The sequence below is a fragment of the Macaca fascicularis genome, chromosome 3 (assembly GCF_037993035.2).
Source record: "Macaca fascicularis isolate 582-1 chromosome 3, T2T-MFA8v1.1".
Classification (NCBI taxonomy): Eukaryota; Metazoa; Chordata; class Mammalia; order Primates; family Cercopithecidae; genus Macaca; species Macaca fascicularis.
The window spans coordinates 172476187-172500213 of NC_088377.1; the positions used below are offsets into that span (position 1 = coordinate 172476187).

Below are 24027 nucleotides of genomic sequence, written 5' to 3' on the forward strand. Positions count from 1 at the left end.
CAACACATGTGCACCTCTGATGCACATGTAGACATCAGTATGATGTAGACATCAGTCTACAGTGCTGCCTCTTTTTCCAGTCGTTTATCTCACTAACCTGTGTCCTTCTGAAATGCCAGACCCACGTTCACTTTTGAATCTACAGTACCTTCTAATGAAATGTAGTAGCTGGCTCCGCACATGTTTATAACATGAAACAATGACTTCAATCAGTGGTTTGATCACCTACCATATTCACGAGACCTAACTACTGGCTTCCTCCTACCCTCAAAGGACAGAGATTTCCCACCGCTGTGGATAGTCAAAATAAGAATGTTCTTAAGTGCTTCATTTAATGTGTTTATTTAGTCCCCTTGAAATAAATACTGATGGGTAAAACCAAATTAATTTAAATCACATGCTAAAAAGGATAGCCAGTCAAGTTCCTAGCTGAGTATCTAAAATTAGTCCACACACACACACCAAAAGCAGAAACATGGAAAAAGCCAAAAAGCCCTGCCTGTTCAGCCCTGTGTACCCTTCGCTGACTAGGAAGTGACCCACTTTTCAGGTATCATCGAGTCATACATTCAGTGTCTTCAGAAGCCCACACATGTTCATCTCAAGGCACAACAACATAAACACGTCTATGTTTCCAAGAAATCTCGTTGCAAGTTGGTGACAAATTTGGGGAAAAAAAAAAAAAAAAGCTCTAAATAAAATTACAGACATGACTTTCACATTTGAGCTCTCCAAATATATTGTTACGAGTTTAAGAAATACCACACTTCTGTGTCACAAAGAGAGTTCTAAAAACCAGTATGTTTTGAGAAGTCCATACCTGCTACTTGGGAACTAAACAAGGTTTGTAACAGCTGAATCTCTTTAGAAGACTGTTAACACCTTGCTTAGGTATATAAAAATTGAAAATCAACATAACTGAAGATTTGAGAATTTTTCAGTTATAATACAGTTCTTATGAAAGATGGAAAATATTTCATATTCTCTTATATAATTTATAAAAGCAGCAGATATTTCTTCTATTTAGAGAGGTGGAAACTGAGGCAAGAAAATGCAGTCATTTTGTTGGAGGGACTATTCTACATTTCCAAAGCAATTAAGACATGACCCCAAACTAACTAAATTCTCCTGCAACGTATTCTTACAAGAAAAAGGTTAAAAGGCTTATTGCTTAACAAAAGCTAAACAGTGTGAATTAATTTCAATAACTGGTCCAAAAAGCTGCAGCACGCCACTGAGTAGCTTGGACATCTGTTGCCATGCTTGTTCACGCTTTCCCCTGAGATGACATAGATGTATCATCATTAACAGGTGTCCCTGATTTTGGTTCAGAATACTACTCCTGCACGTCCCCACATCTCCTGTACACAGCCACGTGCTGCCATCTTCTGATGATGCCCAGTGGAGTGTAAACATTTTTTCATGGAAAAGCAAAATCAATAAAAGTAAAACTGCCCACTTTTCCTGCCAGTAGTGCCCTTGGTAACAAACAGGGCAGAGACACCAACACAGAGATTACAATACTCTCAGACATAATTCAAGCAGAACTTTAAATGGATCAGTGCATGTTATAAACTTTCTTTTTTTGCAAGTGCCAAGCATGCTTATGTTACTATTCATTCTGAGACAGACAGATCATCAATGACCTTCTGGGTCACTGACTAGGGAGAAAGCTGACTATAAAAAAGAGTGGGAGAAAAATAAAGGGGGGGTTGCTTCCTTCTACCCTAGACCCCCTACTGCCTTGAATGAAAGAAGACAGATGGCAGCCACCTTTCCCTTTAATTAGGAGGGGCAGCTTAGAAGGGACAGTCCTGCTCACTTGGCACTATCTTTAACAAGACTGTTTCGATGGTAATACTCTGCTCATTCGCCCTTCTTTCAAACTGTTCTGAATTTTTCATTTACAAACTGAATTTCTGTAAATTTAATGGTGAAACAATTACGGCTCTAACCACAACACTATACATAAAGGAGACACTTAAAGATGTTTGCTGAATTAATAATTCACAGATATTCCTATAAAGAGGCTGGAATGTTTCAAATGAAATACAGCTACCTCCAGTCCTATCAGCACCACTTTGAGATAAAATATGAATTCCCAGGACACAGAAGCTCTACCTTAAATTCACAATATTCCACACTAGACATAGAAGACCCCTAGTTTCTGCTTTCCAGTTCCACTCCAGTCGTGCTCCCATCTTTTACCTTCAAAGTATTGCTGTTCAAGTTGACAAAACAAACAAACAAAAAAATAAAAAAAGAATTCTACAGTAAAAATCAGTCCTAAATGTAGAAGGGAAGATCGTTTAATAACAAATCACAAACCACTCTTCATCTCTATTTACTCTGCATCTTCAAAAACCATAGAACTTTGTATTATAAGTTAATCAATCCACATCACATCCCTGGAGAGAGGATCAGCATAAGATACAAACAAAATGGGAAACAGGAGCCACGTGTCAGAATTAGGCTAGTGTCACAGGATCTTCTACGGCGGTGACGAAGCCGCTTCATTATTTTCTAGAGGCAATTAAGCACATTGTCCATAAATCTACATGGCACAAAACTTTCTAACATGAAAGAAAGTTTAGTTGCTGTTGACAGGGTTAGGTCTCTATACGTTGTATCTCATTTTTATATTAAATTTGTTTTGATCAACATCATTAAATAACTGATATTCTTGCAGCTCTTTTCCATTTCCTGATGCGTTTTTAAATTGCAGCCTCTTGTCTATGACAGCTTCCCACCTAGTTTCTGCACAATTCCTGCACAAGGACCCTCTGCCTTAACACCAGTGCTGGGGAAACCCACTCTGCCTGCTTCCAAATGGAAATCAGGGCGGCGAACTGGGGCTGCTTTGCTGGAGGTACTCCTGGTCACACCATGCAAAACGCCTTGTCTGTGTCATAGTCATTTACCTAATGGCAAAGTTCTTGGACCATTTAGAAACAAAACAAAACAAAACACCTTTTGTTTTCTCCTTGATAATAAATTTCAATCTCTTCCTATCTCTGAACAGCAAGCCGGCACAGTAGATATGGGAAGAGGGAAAAGATAAAAGAAGCAATCAGTTATTGAATAAACTCTATCCTACTTCCCAGTGAAGGGGAAAAAACTTGGCATGTGCCAGATATTGGGTGTCTAATAATGTTAGCAAGAAAAAACACGCAGGAGAGACTGATTAACAAAGAAACAAGCAGAACTTACTTTGTTCCCCAGCCCAGTAAGCAGGACGGGAATGAGATGACGGCAATTCCTTCCTCAAGGTCCTTGCTTTCACTTTAAAAGCTGTGTGAGTGCTTATATCCAGGTTTGCCGTGGAACTCCAAATGTCTGCGCTTCTAAAGATGCCCCAAGTTCCCAGTTCATCTCAGACACTGAAGACACACTTGTGAGGATCGGGAAGCCCCGCGGTAGCCCCAGTCGACCTCTGGGTGCCACGTGGCACCTCCACTGTTGTGACTACACACACAAGCCTGGGACGCCCACTTGTTAGCTCACGAACCAGGCGGCCAGCAGATATCTGCTCAGATGAATGTCCAGAGACTCAATCCTCTGGCATTCTCAGGTTCAAGGTTGGAAAACGCATTAAGACGAGAGCCACACAGTCAGCAGAATCTGCGCCATTAGCTTTCTCGTACTTAAACGTCTGTCTAAATAAGAGTCAAAGGCACAAAATGAGAAGGAATATCTTACTAGGGACTGTGACTTGCACTTGCCGTGTTTTGAAAGTACTGGGTCCTGTCTTGCTCTCTAAAACTGCACTTAAGAATCCCTACATCAGAAGTTATTTTCATTTCTTCTGTGAAAAACAGAAAATCAATTAAAGACTGGAAAAACATATGAAACATAATTCTGCTTAAAAACATAACCATTATTTAATCTCAACGGGCCAATTTTTTTAATCCAAAGAAAGAAAAAAAAAATACATGTATAAATTTAAAGTTTGTTTTGAAAAATTACTTCATCCATGTACTGTCCAGCTCATAAAAACAAACTTTCTTCCAGCGAAACGGGACACTTTGACCTTGTTTACTGCAGTGTTTTGAAACCGCTGTCTCGTAACTCCTGACATCACCAGTGGTACATTAGCACCTGGACTGCTGCTGGCTGCACACGCTGCTACCCCAACTCTCTTGAATCACCCGTGGCTGAACAAATACTCACAGAACAGTAAGGATAGTGGCATTAGCATTAAACCCACAAAACTCATGAGACGTTTTAGAAGTGTCACATCTCTCGGTTCACTTATACAAGGAAACAAAAAGCACAAAGCACTGTATATCTAATACTTTTTAAGTCCCAGCATCCAGACCCAGCACAGACAATTCTTTCTTCTGACCCTCTCCCTGCCCAAGAAACGGGATTCCTTTCTCACCAACCGCCATATTGGCAAGAATTTCTGCCACAGAGTTTTACTATTAATAATAGAAGCTCCAACCTACTTTCCACCAATAAAAAGTTCCCACAAATCTTCCTAGGGGAGAATTTATTTAAGTATACTTTAGAGTTTCAAAGAGCACTGCGTTCTTAAGTTTCACAAAGTCAAATTTATTTCTTTTCTGGAACATGCTTTTGGTGTTGTGCCTGCCTCTTGCGTTTTTAAAGAAACAATTTTCTCCTGTAAGCCTGACACATTTCCCCTTCTGCATTCCCCAGTTCTTTTTCTAAATACACCAAAATCAAAGCAAAGGATAGCTGCAACCAGTGGAAGCAAGCCACAACTGAATTTGTGCAAATACCTCCCCAGATTCACTTCTTAAATAAAACTAAATCCCGGTGCCACAACGATAGTGCAATTTTACAAAGAAATTAAAAACCCAAGTTTAACGTATCTGAAATCAATTGATAACCTTTACTGAAACCACTTACGAAACATCACGTCTTTAAACTACAGTCACCAAAAAATATAGAACACAAAATACATATTTGAGCAATTATAGCCCTTGTTTGTCGAACAGGAGTAAAAAGAAAAACATCCAGAGTTATACAATTAATTAACTCTAGCTAAAGAACTACTAAAAAGACCCTCCAAATGCCATGCTGTTTCTATGACAACTTCAAAATTGCTCTGAGAAAATGTGCTGGATTGTCAGATTCGTGATAAAACAAGTGTCATCCTGCCTGCTAGAAATTACTTTCATTTTTTTTCAGGCAGCAGAAAGGCTAAATGGCCACTTGCAATTCTGAAATATCAGATTTTTACCTTTTGACAGATGCTGTACTTTTCATTCAGATCATGAAAAGAGTTAATAAATACATGAATCTCTCTCAATCATCGGAACCCTTTTGGTTTCATTCCTGCAACGATACCACTCCCACCGTCTATCTAGTTGGTACATTATTTTTTATAAGGAAAGCAGCAAAGTCTGATTCAATCTGAAAGGGAAGGGCCAAGAAAAACCCCTAACAGTCTCTCATTTCCAAATACAAATAGGTGAGCAGACACTCACTCTGATATTTAAGGGTTAATAATTACACAGGAAAAGAAAACGGCATTTTCCCCCTTAAAATTCCTGCTCTTAGGTATTCAGGCTGATTTACATTTTACGTAATCTGATGGCTCAATCAGGAAGTGAGAATTTTAAGTGCGTGAGTTATGGACGGGAGGAATCATGTGACCCATAGCAAAGAAAATTATGCAGCAGATGAGCATGCTAAGAAAAATAAACTAAGCAGTTTAAAAATAGTGTTTTGGGGATATATCGACCCAGGAATATCCTACGGCTTTTGAGAACTAATAATTCATTTGGACGCCTCAAAAAATAAATCCCCAGGACTGTTTTAAAAAATATTACAAGACCCAAGTAATGCACGGTGAGACAATAAAGTTTAATTATCCAAGAAACTGTTTCCCTTAAGTTCATATCCATTCAAGGTTTATGTTAAAACATGGTTATGTTATTTTTCATCATTATTTAAAGATCAGGCAATACGTAATATAATCAAACAAAACACAGATTGCAGCAGTGATGTTTACTTAAGCTTTATTTGTATATATAGTGCATGGGTTCCTGGAGCACAAAAAAGAAAGTTGCTCAGATTTATCCAGACCTCACATAAGTTTATAGATTTCAAGTAGTCACTGTATTTTATTACAGCAAATACATTCTTCAAGAGGAAAATGTTAAGGCCACAGAAGCTTTCACCTTAGCTATCTAAGCTTGTACTAGGTCGTCATTAAGTAGTGTCTGTATCATTCTTATGTGTTCTGTAAGTTATGCCACAAATACCAGACCAAGTACACTCAGTCTAGAAACAAAAAAGTGGGAGACAAAGGTTGAAACATTCTAATAGGTGTCATGGGCTGATAGATGACTTTATATTACAAAGCTACTTAAGACAATTCTACTTTTCTAGAATACAATACATTAATATAAACATTTGAAATTCAAAAGGTTTGGCCTGTGGCTGCTTTTTTTCTCGATGCAATTCTTGTGAATATGTTAGTAAGTAATAATTTATTAATACCAATAATAGAAAATTAACATGGTGAGAGCAGGTATATCTCATGGCCTTTACTTTTATCAATGCTTAATACCAAAATACTATTCATATCTTTATTTCAGCCTATTAAAAAAATTTATGCCACAGCTCTGGGCAAGTGGCAGGGTGGGGCCAGTGACAGGAATCAGTTCTGGGTATTTCTTGATTCCTAGCTCATCTTCCTTAAATTCTTAAACACAAGAGGTAGCTGGCGGTAAGAAGAGACTGTTAGGAAAGACAGAAACCTTTCAGAAGGGAAGCTTAAGGTAGATTAAGAAAAGTTAGGGAAGCTGAGAAGCACACAGTCTTCCAGATGGAGTATTACATGACATCCGTCATCATCTTACTAAACTTGGTATCATATTTGTTGACTGAATTAAGGAAAGATGAACTAGTTACCAAGAAATATACTCAGCAGATTGATTCATGGCAAACCTAGCTCAGCCACTTACCTAGACTAGCTTATTTAGGATAAACCTCAGAGTATGTACTTCTCTTTTGTTTTATAAATGAAATCTTGGGTCTGGGCTCAGCTGTCAGTCAACTATCTGCATAATACAGCAAAGTCTCTTAACTTCTCTAATTTCCTGAAATATCAAATTGTTACCTTTTGAGAGATGTTGTACTCTTTATTCAGATCACAAAAAGAGTAATCAGTAAATAAATCTCTGAGTAATCAGGACCAGTTTTATTTCATTCCTGCAACTATACCACTAATCGGAAAATTAAAGAAGTTAAGAGACTTTGCTATGTCACAGAGATAGGTGAGTGAACTGAAAAGCAGACCCAAGATTTTGGACTTTCCCAGGCTAGGACTCTTTTTCACCATGTGCTGCCTTACAACTGTCACCTGAGGTTCGAGTAACTCTCCAACTAGCCAAGCCCTGGCTACTTATCCCAGTCATGGAAAAGTCAAACAGGACCCAGAGACCCTCGCTCTGTGCCACCTTCTTCTTAACTCACAGGCCCACTGACCCTCACTGCTGCTGTGGGCTGCTCCCGCCAGCCTGTGCTGAGCCTCCTACCTCATCTGCGAGGAGACAGGGCAAGTTCCAGGCTGAGGGGAACGGCTTCTGAGATGGTTCCAGTCCCTCTTCCTGGCTTGGTCCTTCCACTGGTACTCACGGCTTCCTCATTTCTCCTAATGGGAAAATCAAGGCACTGAAATAAGAAAAATCACTTGTTTTGGTTCATGTCACAGCTATACTGGATTCTGAATAAACACAAGAACCAGATAATATTCTAGAAAAAGTAAAATTAACTCCTACTTCATAAGATTCACCAAAATTAATTCTGTGGCGATTAGAGTTAAATATAAAAGAAGAAAAGGAAGAAAATTAAATTAGTGGAAAATTATTTCTGAATTTGGAATGGGAAAAGAAGATTTAGCTTTATAGAAGCAATGAAAAAAGTAACAAAAGGCAAGGTAATCCAACTGCAACAAAATGTAAAACCCCTATATGTCAAAAAACAGCAAACAGAATTGAAAGGTAAGCAAAAAAAGGCCAGATGTGTTGGCTCACACCTGTAATCCCACCACTCTGGGAGGCTGAGGCAGGAGGATTGCTCAAGGCTCGGAGACCAGCCTGGGGCAACATAGTGAGACCCTGTTCCTACAAAAAACTTAAAAACTAGCAAGGCATGGTGGCACGTATGTGTGGTCCTAGCAGAGGCTAGGGTTGGAGGATCACTTGAGCCCAGGAGTTCCAGGCTGCAGTGAGCTATGGTTGCATCACTGCATTCCAGCCTGGGTGACAGAGGGAGGCATTGTCTCTCAATAAAAAGGTAAGCAAAAAATAAAATAGCTGTAACAGGATAATATTCTTTATAGTATTTGAATGTAAAAGGTAAAATGTAATAACAGACAATTAACACAAAAATATGAAAGGCCAATTAATATGGAAAAAAATGCTCAACTTCATGAGCAAACACCGAAATTCATTTCACCAGTCACAAAGATGGACAACAAAAAAAAAAGAAAGCTCATGAAGTGAGGTGAGACAACCATTTCAGGAAATCAGCAATATATGTATTTTTTCAGCCTTAAAACTGTTTCGACTCCTAAGATGTTTATACATATCTCCTAAGGAAATAATCACAGATCCATAGGAAGATAACTATACAAGGACATACTTAGCAAAAGCATAAAATTGGGAACAACTTAAACATCCAAAGGTGGAATGGAGCATGTGACTAACCAGATCACAGTAAAAATTCATATGCTTAAATCATGATTTTTGGAGAATGCTTCATGATATTGGAAATAACAAAAGATAATGTTGAGTGCAAATGCTGAATACAAAATCATATGTAAACATGATACTAATGTTGCCAGGTAAGAAAGAAAGTGAGAAGAAGGGAGGGACAAGGTGGTCTCAATACTGGATTAGGATACATTAAAAAAGCTTAAAAAGGGCAGACAAAGACATTAGATTTTTTATTACTTCTTTATAATCTTGAGATGGTTGGCATTTTCTGTAAGTAATATATTATTTTTATAACTGGAAAAATTCTATTTATGCTAATTACCACCCTCTAAATATTTCTCAGCTATATAAAATCATGAAAATATTTGCAAATACTTTTTAACAAGAAATTTCTTTTTTTTTTGAGATGGGGTCTTCCTTCAGGGGGAGTGCAATGGTACAATCATAGCTCACTGTAACCTCAAACTCCTGGGCTCAAACTATCCTCCCACCTCAGTCTCCCAGCTACTCAGGTATGAACTACCACACCCGGCCAGAAATTCTTATATTTATTATTAAATGCAAAGAAGAAAGGGCAAAACAATATGATCTTTACTATGTAAAAATTTACATGAAAGAGACTGGAAGCCTATGCACCAGAATGTTAATAGCTGTTGCTTTCAGGTAGTGCCATTGTGTATAATACTTTTCTACACCTTACAAGTTTTCTACGATTGTCATGTATTGTTTTCATGATAAGAAACAGATAACAATATCACAATTAGAGGACTGATACATCAAGAAGCTGCTATTATCAACAGTTAAATTTCAAAATACAGAGTATCAATAGCTACAAAAATCTGCCATATGACCAAGAGATTTTCTTTTTTAATTTAGGAACCACCGGTATACCTTCAGAAAATCGCAGGAATTGGTGTGTGTGTAGGAGGTGGTAATGAATCATATTTTTTCAGCTGTCAAACTGTTTTCTCCAGGCAGCAGTTCTGTGAGGGTCCAACTGAAGTATGAGAACCTCGATAGTAGGGACATTGCCAGAAAAATGGCCCAAAGGTCGATGGGGGGAGGAACACGAAATGATCAAAAGAGTAAGGCAAGAGTCCATGAAAACAGAAGCGTCAATAGAGAAGGATCAATAACTCATTTGATCCAAAGGAACTGAACGCAAGAACTAAAACAGGTATTTGTACACCCACGTCCCTAACAGCATTATTCACAATAGCCAAAACGTGGGAGCAACCTGTGTCTGTCAACCCGTGTCCATCACATGGATATATAAAATGTGGTATCTCTACACGGTGGAATATTATTTGGCCTTAAAAAGCAAAGAAACCATGTCAATGCTATAATGTTGTTGTAATCCTACAACATTAGATGAACCTTGAGGACACTGTGCTTAAGTGAAATAAGCCAGTCACAAAAGGACAAACACTGCAGGGTTTCACTTATCTGAGGTACCTAGAATAGCCAAATTCAAAGAAATGGAAAGTACGATGGTGGTTGCGGTGGGGCTGGGGGGAGGAGAGAATGGGGAGTTGTTGTTTAATGAGGACAGAGTTTCTGTTTTGCAAGATGAAAAGATTTCAGAGATGGATGATGGTGATGGGTGCACAACAATGTGAATGTATTTAATGCCAGTGACCTGTGTACTTAAACATGGTTAAGATGGTAATTTATCTGTTATATATTTTACCACAATTAAAATATATACAGATATATTTTAAGTATCTGTATTTACATATAGATATAGTCTTATCTGTGTATATGTGTGTATATACATATTTCATCTATAAATATATGAAAGAAAGAAAGAAATCACCAGAATTAGAAGTCCTGAATAAGTTTCCGATTTGGCATGCGAGAAAGGTTTAAGGATTATTTCTGAGACTAAATTCTTTAAATATAATTATAGAAGTCAGCTCAGAAGTGAAAATCCAGATCAAAAGTGAAAATAAGAAGGGATACTGTGTTTAATTTGAACATAATATACCGAACTTCTTTGTGGTTTTTTTTGAGACCCTCTCATAATAGCCAGCTCGGAAAAATTCCCCACAACTAGGAAAGAACCTACAAATCCAAGCAACATGATGACATTTTCTCATCAACTAACAGGAAAAAAAACATAAGCATAAGGGAAACTCTGAGTGTCCTTAAAATGTACTCGATACCCATTTCATGCTATTACCACAGATGTAAAGAATTCTAGAGCTGGGCAGAAGCTCTGAGATAGAACTGTTCCAGGATTTAGATATCTAGAGAGGTTTCCCCAAGTTCACTGAGAAATGCCAGATTTAAAGACAGGCCCCTGGGGCAGAGTTCTATTTTGTTTGTTGTGTTTTATTTAATTAATTAATTTATTTTGAGATAGAGTTTCTCTCTTGTTGAACAGGCTGGAGTACAATGGTGCGATCTCGGCTCACTGCAACCTCTGCCTCCTCGGTTCAAGCAATTCTCCTGCCTCAGCCTCCCACGCAGCTGGGATTACTGGCACCCGCCACCACGCCCAGCTAATTTTTGTATTTTTAGTAGAGACAGTGTTTCACCATGTTGGCCAGGCTGGTCTCGAACTCCTGACTTCAGGTGATCCACCCACCTCGGCCTCCCAAAGTGCTGGGATTACAGGCATGAGCCACCACGCTTGGCCGTGTTTTATTTTTTTTAAAGAGGTGGCTATTTAAAGGTAAGAAAGCAAAGCGTAATTGGAATGCTCTTTCTACAAGTTATTTGATTCATTAATTTTGTTCAAAAAATACTTGAGCACATCTTATATAACTCTGCCAGGCACTGGGCTAGGTGCTGGATGATGAACAATATTTCATCATCCTTCCTGTAGCAAACTGGCAATTACAATGTAAAGGAGGCACACAGTGCTATTAGTACACATAAGAGGGAGCTCTAATCTGGTCTAGCTAGATTGGTTGAGGATGGCAACCTGGAAGTAGTGATATTTTTAATAATAATAGTAATCACTGTTATCACAGCAAGCTTTACTGACCATCATTACAGGTCAGCTAGGGCTTTAAGCACTTTCTGTGCATGAATTAATTTAATCTTCCCTACAATCCTATAAAGTAGACTCTTACCGATGAGGAAATGGAGGCACGGAGAGGTCACACAGCTCTTAAGTAGTGAAGACAGACCAGATTGCATGCTTTTTCAAAATCTGCTTTTAGGGAAACCCAAAGACAAGACAGGAATGAAACTTAAGGATCAGAACATTCAGGAAAGAACTGAGATCCTCTGAATAAGTAAAAAGGGAGAAATAGGGTAGGGTCACTACAGATGGGAGAGGCTGAGGAAGGATGGAAGGGATACAAAGCCCACGACCAAGAGCTCTGGGGCAGGAGTGGCTGATTTACATTTGGGATTTTCATAAAGTTCTGCGGAGTGGGAAACAACTCTCTTCTCCAACTCCCCATAAACTTGTTAGTGCCATGATGACCTGGTTATGTACAGGCTAGAACGCATGCTCTGCAGAGGCCCCCCCCCATCCATCTGGGTACAGGACATTTAACAAATGGGTAAGAATTAAAGCAGGGAAGAAGAAGGATGAGGATGCTTTTAGAAGCATCGCCCAGAAAGAAGTCAGAGAATGGATCAGGGGAAATTTAGCAGGGAGAGAGTTGCTAATCCATTAATACAGGTAAAAGGTAATGGTGACCAAGAAGAAGGACATGACAGATAGATAAAGTAGATGGGTTTGATGATTGTTGATAGGTAGAATTTTGACCAGATTTGCCTTCTTACTGGATTCTGAAGGTGAGGAGAAAGGATCAATAGGTCACAGGTTTCAAGCTTGGGTATTTGGATCAATTTGGAACCTCTTGGATATGAGGTGCCAACAAGATATCCAAGTGCAGATGCCCAGTGGGCACTGGAATATCAGTAGGGAGCTTAGAGACGGATAGAAAGAATCTGAAAAGGGCAATGAGAAGGAAAAGCAAGAAGGGTAGGGTGAGTCTTCAAAGGCCACGGAGGAGAACACATCAAACCCTGCTCACCACTGAGAGGTTGAGGAAGACAAGAATCCAAATGCATCTGACAAACGTGGCCCACAGGAAAGAGAGGAGGGAGACTACTGGCTTTGGCTAGAGCAGAATCCACTCGGTCACTGGTGCAAAAGCCAGACTGGAGCAGCCTGAGGGGTGGGCAGGAGTGAGGACAGGGAGGGAATAACTAGAGACAATTCTTCCAAAAGGCTGGCCCTGGCAGGAGAAGTGAATGGAGAGGTAATGAAAGGCAGGGTGATACTGAAGGCCTGTGTTGTTTAAAATGGGAAAGACTTAAGTAGGTTTCAGTGCTCGCAGGACAAAGTCAGTGGAGAATAAAAAGTACATGGTCAGAGAGAGAAAGTCTTTGAGAAGGTGAGAGGGAAGGGCATGGAGTTCAGGGCCTTGGGCACGAGGAAGGACTCCCCTTGCACTGAAACAGGAGGCAAGGAAAGCCAGGCAGGCACAGATGGGGAATGCTGATTCACAGTGAGAACCTGAGGGAGTCCCCCTTCTGGCCTCTCTTCCCTCTGTGACACCGGAGGGATGGACAGTTACTGAGAGTACGTAGTGAGATGCAGGAGGTGGAGAGTGGGCAGTGTGTGCAGAGCCGCTGGGAGATGCAGGGGCACTGGGATGGCATGGATCAGCCGCTGGAGAGTGGAAAGCTGCCTCCTCAAGTGTGTTTCTCCCGCCTGCCAAGTCATGGGCGCCACATCCCAGTGCTCTTTGCGTCTGTGGCATCTATCAAACAACACTAAGAACATAAACAAAACCGTGACTACGCTGAGCAGGCCTTGTGAGGAGTCGCATCTTCCACACAGTGAGATCCAGGAAGTCACTGTAGTAAAGGACATCAATTTTCTATAGGCCTTCACCGCATATGTACAGCAAAGACAATGGTCTACACAGAACATGATGACCCTCCTGTGACAACGTGCGGCACAATCCCTACAGTCAAACCCAGTCTGTGCAACCCAAACGGGATTTTGACGGAAATGACATCATTAGTAACAGACCTTCATGTTTGGTCTGAGCCAGATTTTGTTTCTGGCGCTGTCAACCTACTAAATGTGGGCAGGTGATCACAGTTCAGGCTCTTCCTGCCTGCCCGAGTGGTGGTGGGAAGCTGAGTGGGGAGAGGCCTGTCCTGGCCACTTCTCCCAGGCTCGGCTCTCATTCCCGCTTTTGCCAGGAAACTGCTAGAGAAAGCAGAAACAGAGGCCAGGAGCTGAGCACAAAGATACAAGTCCAAACACAGGCTTGGGAAGGTGGTATTTCAAATGAGTGGAGAGGACGACGTAAACTTGAAATGCGTCTTTCCTTGTAAAGTCCTTCTGTAGAGACAAATAATTCTGGTAACGAATATGAAGCATCCCTGGTTATTTTCAGGGCACGCATCTCCCAAGGAGCTCAAAAGAAAACCCTTTAATTCTGTATCCTTTTGAGAGAATGGGAATTAATAACAAAACGTGACCGAATCAGCCAACTGGGAAGTCTATTATGAAGAGTGAGACAGCTGAATCACAGAAGAGTGGAATGCCCTTTTGCTTTATGTTTTTCCTTTACAAATTCCTTTTTTTGTGTTCTTTTATTATAAAGTTAATATAGTATTACCAGCCAGCAGTTACATAGTGCTCACTATGAACCAGGCACAGCTCTAAGCCTTTTGTATACTTTAACCCAAACCATGAGGCAGGTACCTCTTATTCTCCCCATTTAGGGGGAGACACAGGAGCGTCGATTCCTTTGCCTGTGTTGAGTAGCAGAGTTGGTATTCCAATCCAGGCAGCCCAGCCTCAGAGTCCCGCACTAATCACTTCCCTACACCACCACACCATGAAAGCACCAAATTCAAAGTCCTAAAATGTAGGGTGTCAAAAGAGAGCATCACCATTTATTCTGCCTTTCTAACTGAATAATTTGGGTGCATTTCCTACTCTATTCAGCCTTTGGTTTCCAAATCAAGGAATTTTTTAAAAAGAAATAAAGTTCTATATTCAAATAAACATGCTCAACCAAACCATTTACAAAAACCTTTCCAGGTAGAGATTCTACTCATAGACAAAGCTTGTTTAAAATCAGATCTACTTTTGCATACAATATACTTGTTATTAAAATAATTTTTTCCTTTACAAGCATCTTTACGTCATGAAAAATGTCTTTCTTAAGAGTGTTTATTTTTTGTCTGGCCCACATTTCATTATAATGAGTTCCAAATCACTCAGTTTTGAATCCACACATATCCAACTTTTCAGATAAGAAAAGTGAAGTTAATTTTGTTCTTTTTGAAGTCGCCTGCAGGCTCAGGCTAGATCTCACTTTTTATGGTCTATTTCTGTGCCGATAAGAACATCAATTTAACATGGGAATGTTGGAACTTCTGGAGGCTTCAGCAGGGTTAGCTTCATAAAACAAGCAAAAAATGCCTCCCACCACATACAGCTTCCATCAGTGATCTTTGACATAAATGTTTCATGATACAGGAGTTAAAGAGTATGCCAGTCACTTGAGGCTTGACCAATGTGAACTGTTATTTCCTAGACTTGAGTGCATGCCGCATGTGGTCTATACAAACATTCTTCAAGTTCCTTTGAAATAGACCCATACATATATGGAAAACTGATTTTCAAGAAAGGCGCCAAAGCAATTCAATGGAAAAAGGAAAGTCTTTCCAACAATCCATGTTAGAACAACTAGGAAAATGTATGCAAAAATATGAACCTTGACTTCTACTTATCCCCATATACAAAAATCAACTGGAGATAGATCATAAACTAAAGCATAAAAGCTAAAGCTGTACGTCTTCTAATAGAAAGCACAGGGAAATATCTGCACAATCCTGGGGAGGCAACGGGTACTTAGGAAACAAAAAATACAGATAATATAGAAACTTTTTTTTAATTTTTAAAAAAATATTTTATGTTTTTGTAGAGCGACGAGGTCTTGCTATGTTACCCAGGCTGCTCTCAAACTCCTGGTCTCAAGCGATCCTCCCCTGCCTTGGTCTCCCCAAAGGCAAAACATTTTTGATCAATGAAATTATTTCAAAATTAAAACCTTCTGCTCATCAAAAGACACTTTTAAAAAACAGGAGATAGACCACAGACTGGGAGAATATTTGCATTATAAACTTCTGACAAGAATACTTTATTCAGAATATGTATAACATTCCTACCAACCAAAATAATAGAAAGACAATCCAATTTTAAAACAGGCAAAAGAAAAACAGACTCAAACGACTTGAACAGACACTTCAAGAGAGAAGATACACAAATGGCCAATAAGTATATGTGATTCATCAAGAAAATGCAAACTGAAAACGACGAGATACTACTTCATATCCAAGAGAACGGCCATAAGTAGAAAAACCAGCAATATACAATGTTAAGATACTGGGTCACCTGGAACTTTCATAAATTGCTTGTTGGAGTGTAAAATGGTACAGTTACTTTGGAAAATGACTTGGCAGTTTCTTACAGAGGTAAACATACACCTACTGTATGGTGCAGCAATTAAACCTAAAAAAGAGTGACAATGGGCCGGGCGTGGTGGCTCACACCTGTAATCCCAGCACTTTGAGAGGCTGAGGTGGGTGGATCACTTGAGGTCAAGAGTTCGAGACCAGCCTGGCCAAAATGGTGAAACCCCCATTTCTACTAACATTTTAAAAATTAGCCAGGTGTGGTGGTGCGCGCCTGTAGTCCCAGCTACTCGGAAGGCTGAGGCAGGAGAATTGCTTAAGCCTGGGAGGCAGAGGTTGCAGTGAGCCGAGATTGCCCCACTGCAGCTCAGCCTGGGCGACAGAGTGGGACTGTCTCAAAAAAAGAAAAAAAAAGAAAAGAAAAAGAGTGAGAATGAGAGAAAACTCATTCACAGCAGCTTAATATTCATCATAGCCAAAAGGGGGAAACGATCAAAATGTCAGTCAACAGGAGAACAGAGTTTAAAATTGGGTCTATTCATACAATGGAATACTACCCAGCAATAAAGGAAGAATGATGCAGACAACAATATAAAACTGTTGGGTGGAAAAAGAAAAGCCAGACGCAAAAGAGTATATACTGTATGATTCCATTTAGAGGAAGCTCAAGAACAAGACTGCAATGATAGAAAGCAGAAAGTTTTTGTCAGGGAGGGTAGGGAATGACTGGGGCAAGAGGAAACCTGGTGATGGAAATGTTCTCTCTCTTAACTGGGGTTTGGGAACAGGAGTACACTGAATGTCTGTGAATTTCACTGCATGTAAATTTTACATCCATTAAAATGGAGGGATGGTAGGACTTCCTTAATTGTCTTAACATCCCCATGTCCTCCTGAAGAATGCGATTTGATTTGCACACTTAGATCCCATCAAATGGGGCCTGTATCTGAATTACTTCAGTTCACAACTAGCCATGGCTGTCTCTTCTGTGGGGGACCATCCATACAAGGTATTTCCTCCAGAGGAAAAGAAGGAATTTGCTGGTTCTCCTCTCATTCAACAGTAATAGCCAACCAATATGCCAGGTCCCAGAACCAGTGTGGGAGTGTTCTACATTCTTGCAGTCACAGAGTATCTTTTTTAGGCCCACCATTTTTCAGCAGACCTCTGACAATCCACACTCAGAAACATTCTTCATCTCTAGGAAGTTATACGAAATAGGTGAGAGAAAGAAGGTTTGGAAAGGGGGTGTCTGGCATAGGCTGATGATAGATGTTCTGGTCAATATCAGAAATAAAATCCCAAGTGGGTTCTGCTTGCCTGGGAGTTCACTCCCTCAGAGCTAAGTACATTTCACTATTCACCGTCTCTGCTTCCAAGGGCACGGCCTCAGAGGACCTGCTCTTTGATCTAGAACTGTACAGGAAGCTCCAAGCTGGTAAACAACTTACAGGGGTACAGAGGTCAGATAGGAGAAGGCCCTTATGACCCTTACTATCTTCAATTGTCTCTAAGCAGCTACATAAAAAATAGCTAACATCCGTCAGTATTGCCTTGCAAATTTCAGAGGTAGATTTTAGCCTCCTAGTATTGTGCTAGAAATGAGGCTAGGCCTGAGAAAAACCTAAAGGTTCCATCATGTTGCAGTAATTGGCCCTAACTGTGGATCTCCAGGGATTTTTCACAAAGATACTGCTTCCCAAGTAAAATGAGGGAAGTGTGAGATGGAAACATCAATTCAGGCTTTCTTCTGACACAAATGGATACCACTTATGTCACAGAAGTTACAGAACTAATTAGTCAACATCTTACTTTTCCCATCTTCACAGTGTCTGCTGTACACTTTCAGGACTGACCTGATAAACATGACAAAGGGATAATTAATAAGGGTTTGGAGCTTTTTTCCACAAAGGAGATGGGAAAGGAGAATGTGAATTGCTTCTTGTAAGAAAAAGAAGAGTGAGTATGAGGGTCTATGCCCCAAGAAATAAATAGTACAGAAGGGAAGAATAGGAGATTCTCTCAGAAGCTCTTATGCTAAAGGGCAGGGAAGAAATTAAGCAGGCATATCCAAATTTAATTTGTATTAAGATCAGGAACAAGTACCACTACTTAAAGATTTTTTTAAATGACTAAGTTGTATGTTTTACAAGATGCAACTTTCTTTGAGCAACAAAGCTAAAAGATCTTCTTACGGGGCTCTATGATTAATGGCTATGTCTTCACTGGTTGGAAAGCGTATCTTTCTATAATAATGTCAGCCCACTGTTTCCTCCCAACCCAGTAATTGTGAGGGTTCGTTTTCCCAAACCCCAGTACCCACTGCAGTCATCGTGCTCCATCTGATCTTTTCCCTGGCTAAATGCCTGGCTAAAGGTATTTCCAATTTACTTGTTCAGATATGCTTCTGACAAATCAACAAATGAAAGTACTTCTCCTTTCATGATGGTGGTCAGGGCACCTGGAAGACCCCACTATAATTATAAAAGGGGTATGTCCGCCCACAACAATGACGACGACAACTTTCAAGGGCCTGGGAGACTTCACCAAATGTCAGGAAGCCAGAAGGATGTGGGGAGAGCACTGAGCGATGAAACTGAGCAGAGGCAGCTTACAGCCCAGAGAGTTCTGAGCGGGTACTGCCAAGGCAGTGAATAGTTGATTTTATTCAGTTGGACCCCAAAGAGGCTGCAGACTCAGCAAAAGTATGAACTGTATGTGACAGAAGTGGCAAGAAAGGTAGAAAGGAGAAGAAGAATCAAAAAATCTGGATATCAACAATTATTCCTTTCATGACTACTTCCTGTCTTTAAAAGAAAGAAGAAACCTTACAGCTTCCCCACTCCCGAGCGAAAATAAGAAAAGGGAGATGATTCTCTAAAAAAATTAAACAAATTGTCTAGTGAGGACCAAACAGCTAGTGTGGTGAAGAGAACCCCACAGTCAAGCCCTCCTCATTCTGACGTCTAGCAGTTCTCCAGCAAGAGGGCTCAGGGTGGCTGTGTGCACCCAGGCTGAAGCCTGCTAGAGGCAGGTGCTGTCATGCAGGACTTCTAGGCAGCCATAATGCCACTTCATTTTTAAAAAGAATAGACAATCAAAAATAAATATACATTTTAAAAGTCTGCAACATGAAAGAGAAAAACCAAGATAAACAACAAAAAGACTCTGGAAGAAACAGAGTATTAAGAGGAGACTTTTTTTTCTAAAAAAAACTCAAAAAAAAAAAAAAACCACCCCAATTTATTAGTATTCCTGGAAATATTTGAGAATAATTACATGCCCATAACAAGAACAACTACAACAAAAAAACGAGAAATACAAGAAAAAGCTCTATGAAATTAAAAATGCGAGCCTCAAATAACAATAGGGAACACTATGTGTGCACAGGCTTGAGTACCTTAACCTCACACTTGTATTTCTTTTTTTCTTTCTCTTTTCTTTCTTTTTTTCCCTAAGACAGAGTCTTGTTCTGTTGCCTAGGCTGGAGTGCAGAAGCGTGATCTCGGCTCACTGCAACCTCCGCCTCCCAGGTTCAAGCAATTTTCCTTTCTCAGTCTCCCGAGTAGCTGGCATTACAGGTGTGCACCACCACGTGTGGCTAATTTTGGTATTTTTAGGAGGGATGGGTTTTTGCCATGTTGGCCAGGCTGGTCTCAAACTCCTGACCTCAAGTGCTCCACCCACCTCAGACTCCCGAAGTGCTGGGATTATAGACATGAGCCACCGCACCCAGCTTTTGTATTTCTGATGATTTAATCTACCATAGAGACAATACCTTACCTAGAATGTGTTATATCTTCCAGTACTGGAACAGTTTGTAATGGCATATGTGGATTATGTTCATGACAAAGGGACAGTGCCACCATGTCCACTGTTCAGGAAAACCTGAGTCTGCTTTTAACTCCTCTGCAAGTTTACAGAAGTTTAATTCTCTCAATACCTGCCTGTCTTTTCTATAGAAGGGGAGTAACCAAAGGTCATAGATTTTTTGTTTTTGTTTTGTTTTTTTGAGACAGAGTCTCACTCTGTCACCCAGGCTGGAGTGCAGCAGTGCGATCTTGGCTCACTGAAACCTCTGTCTCCCGGGTTCAAGCAATTCTCCTGCCTCAGCCTCCCAAGCAGCTGGGATTACAGGGGTGTGCCATCACACCCGGCTAATTTTTGTATTTTTAGTAGAGACAAGGTTTTGCCATGTTGGCCAGGCTGGTCTTGAACTCCTGACTTCAGGTGATCTGCCCACCATGGCCTCCCAAAATGCTGGGATTACAGGTGTAAATCACTGTGCCCAGCCATGTTTTTTTTTGTTTGTTTGTTTTGAGACAGAGTCTTGCTCTGTCGCCCAGGCTATATAGTGAGATGGTGCGATCTCAGTTCACTATAACCTCCACCTCCTGGGTTCAGGTGATTCTCCTGCCTCAGCCTCCTGAGTAGCTGGGATTATAGGCACCTGCCACCATGCCCAGCTAATTTTTGTATTTTTAGTAGAAATGGGGTTTCACCATGTTGGCCACACTGGTCTCAAACTGCTGACCTCAGTGATCCACCTGCCTTGGCCTCCCAAAGTTCTGGGATTACAGGCATGAGACACTGCACCTGGCCCAGTCATGTTTTTAGAGTGACATATGAAAACTCTTAGAAAATATTAATACAGAAGAACTAGCTTAATATGAAGATTTCAAAATACTAGAACAAATTAATGAGATACATGTGAAATCCTCCCTGGGTAGCTTCATGAAGAAGATAAGCATCCCTCCTATCTGGGTAATTTGCATACCCTCCTCCTTCCTTAAACGTTGAGGCAGGGATTGGTTCGTTGGTTCAAAACCCTACCCATTAGTCTCAAAGCCCTCTTTATATGACAAAAAATTCTGTCATGTCCCATTTAGTACTCTAAAATCAAATTTTTGATAATATTAACTACTGTACATGCAGCTTTAAAATATGAATATCCTAAATGTAACATAAAAGATAATCTAAAAAAAGCAATGTATAACAAAAAATACTTAACATTTCATTATATAAATAATTTTCAAGGCAGTTAACTATGTACTCAAATAGATGCTTGTAACTTACTTATAAAGAACAAGTTTGTATTTAAGAGAAGTCAGATTAGAAGCTTTCCATATTAAAAGTGCAAGAAAATGAAAGTAGTAGTATAGATGGACCAGAGAATGACAATGAATCTATTCTGTGTATATTAAAAGTATGCAAAAATTATTTTGCATTTTCATGAAAAAATGGAGTTAAGTCTAGGTTTAGAAAATTATAAACTGGGCCGGGCGCGGTGGCTCAAGCCTGTAATCCCAGCACTTTGGGAGGCCAAGACGGGCGGATCACGAGGTCAGGAGATCGAGACCATCCTGGCTAACACGGTGAAACCCCGTCTCTACTAAAAATACAAGAAAATTAGCCGGGCGAGGTGGCGGGCGCCTGTAGTCCCAGTTACTCGGGAGGCTGAGGCAGGAGAATGGCATGAACCCAGGGGGGCGGAGCTTGCAGTGAGCCGAGATCGTGCTACTGCACTCCAGCCTGGGGCATAGAGCAAGACTCCGTCTCAAAAAAAAAAGAAAGAAAATTATAAACTGAGCTGTCCCTACATGAATGTCCAACAGGACAGGTGAAAGTCATGTGCACCACAGGGCAATTCTTTATGTCTTTTCTACAGTGGGACATTAAGGACTCTGGCTCTCACTCATGAAATATCCTTCATTAGGGCTGGGCACAGTGGCTCATACCTGTAATCCCAGCAGTTTGGGAGGCTGAGGCCGGTGGATCATCTGAGGTCAGGAGTTTGAGACCAGTCTGGCCAACATGGGGAAGCCCCATTTCTACCAAAAATACGAAAGTTAGCTGGGCATGGTGGCATGGGCCTGTAATCCCAGTTACTCACGAGGCTGCAGCAAGAGAGTCGCCTGAACTCAGGATGCAGAGGCTACAGTGAGCCGAGATCGCACCACTGCACTCCAGTCTGGGCAACAGAGGGAGACTCCATCTCAAAAAAAAAAAAAAAAAAAAAAAAAAATCCTTCATTGTACCACCAGAACAGCCTCATAAATTTCCACTCTGTCACCTAGGGGGCGGTACTGCTTCTATGAGAACTCCTGACCAGATCATCTATGGGAGTTTCCTTTTAGTCTTCATCGTCCATCGCACTGAGAATCAAATCCTGATGGACATATCAGCAACATAGCTAGGAGGCATAGTAACTTAATATAAAAAAAGACTATGAAGAAATTAGTTTAGGCTTATGCCATTAACTGTAGCCATATTCAACATAATTGCCTCTTTTTGAGTTCAGGATGATTGGTTACTCCACGTAGAACATGGAGTGGAAAGCTGTATCTTTGTGGCTTTTATTTAGATAGCACAAAATGAGCCTGATTTTTAAAATGTGAACATTCAAACCTGGCTAACTAATGATAAAAAAGGGAGTTTTTCATAGAACTCTACAACTCTCATTTCCTCAAAACAAGAATTAATGCATTCTTTCACATGCGGTCATTACAGGAAGGGGGGGTAGCCATTTACTGTAAATGCCTTTCTGATGCAATTCTACCACCTCTTTCAAAGACAGAATTCATCCAAGAAGCCTTAGTCACTTCTTCAAGAAAAATGCCACTGCACTGAATGTACACAGACTAAACCACATGCCTAAGGAAAAAAGATGAGCCGATTCCACCATTAGAACGCAGACTAAACCACATGCCTAAGGAAAAAAGATGAGCCGATTCCACCATGAGAACACAGATCGGGAGAAAAGTGGCAGAGAGAGCGAGCTCATAGCTTCTTTGTCAGAGTAGATTAAGTAGTACGTCTGAAAATCCGCCCTTTAATGTAACAATCGTTGTTTCTTAAACCAAATGCTAACACAGATCTCCCCTCTGCCTACTTTTAAAGTATACTTCCTAAAAATATAAGACTCCACTTCTAAGCCAGTAGCAATTGTGGTGATTTAAATTTTTAAAGTTTCATGCACAGAAAGAAAAATGGAATCTTTTAAAATTTGAAAATGAAACTATGTTTTGAAGAGGGTAGATTTTACATGAAAAGGGCAAGACAGTGGATAATACGATAAAGCAGCCTGGATGGAAAAACTTCAGACAAATAGCTCTGAGCTCTTCTCAAAAGAGAGGGTCAATTTTTTAAAAATCTCAAAACCACCCAAAGGGGAAAAAAAGGAATAATTTCTCCAGTTTATCCTTACCCGGATGAGCACGAATTCTTCTAACAGCCAGATGCAAACACTTGTTTTTATGGAGGAGTTACTGCTGAGCCAAAGCCCAGGAGTCACTCAAGACTGGAGGCTGCGTGCTGCTGGAGCCCGAAATCCCTTTGATGAATGAAACTGCACATCGTAATATACACATTCAGAGCGGGCTATTGGCTAAATGAAGGCAATGCGTGTGGAAGTCTGATTTGCCACCTTCAGGGCAGGCGTCTTATATCCTAATTCAGAAAAATGACAGGCTTTTTTTTTTTTTTTTTTTTTTACTCCCTAGACAGTCAAAACTAGAGAGGGTTCGTTTTTCTGCAGCATTCTCCCCAACCCTACGGAAACCACAGAGAGAACAAACCACAGTGAGATTTGACTCCTTAACTAGGCAATGCCAATGAGAAAAGAATTATGTTGACACTGGCAATTTACAAATAAATCTCACACCACTGCCAAAGCTTGTTCGTGTTACATGACTGTCTGAGAGTCATACATAGGTGTGGGGATGGTGTGGCTCATTTTTTAAGCCAAGAATTCTGAGACATAATTTTGGGGCTCCCTGAGGGTAGCCGACTCTACCAAGGAGTGGTAAAAACTCTTAAAAAATATATTAATCTTTGTGCTATACTAGTGATCAACCAAAACATTAAAAACTAAGAATTACCTAAGTTTGGACTCAGAATTTCTGGGGAGGAGCCCAGGAGG

General features: G+C 40.3%; 1 long non-coding RNA gene across 4 annotated transcripts in view; it reads right to left on the reverse strand.

Annotated features, from left to right (window-relative positions):
• Positions 1–24027, reverse strand: part of LOC102141559 (uncharacterized) — a 226614-nt gene that overhangs the window by 57821 nt on the left and 144766 nt on the right. Inside the window, exons 5-6 of one of the 4 annotated variants that reach the window (XR_012432865.1) lie at positions 7515–7630; positions 5974–6255 (exon numbers count right to left, since the gene is read on the reverse strand). This is a non-coding gene — a long non-coding RNA (uncharacterized lncRNA). Of the gene's footprint in view, positions 1–5973; positions 6256–6418; positions 7651–24027 lie in introns of those variants that run through there. The other 3 variants (XR_012432864.1, XR_275828.5, XR_012432866.1) reach the window with 3 other exon arrangements.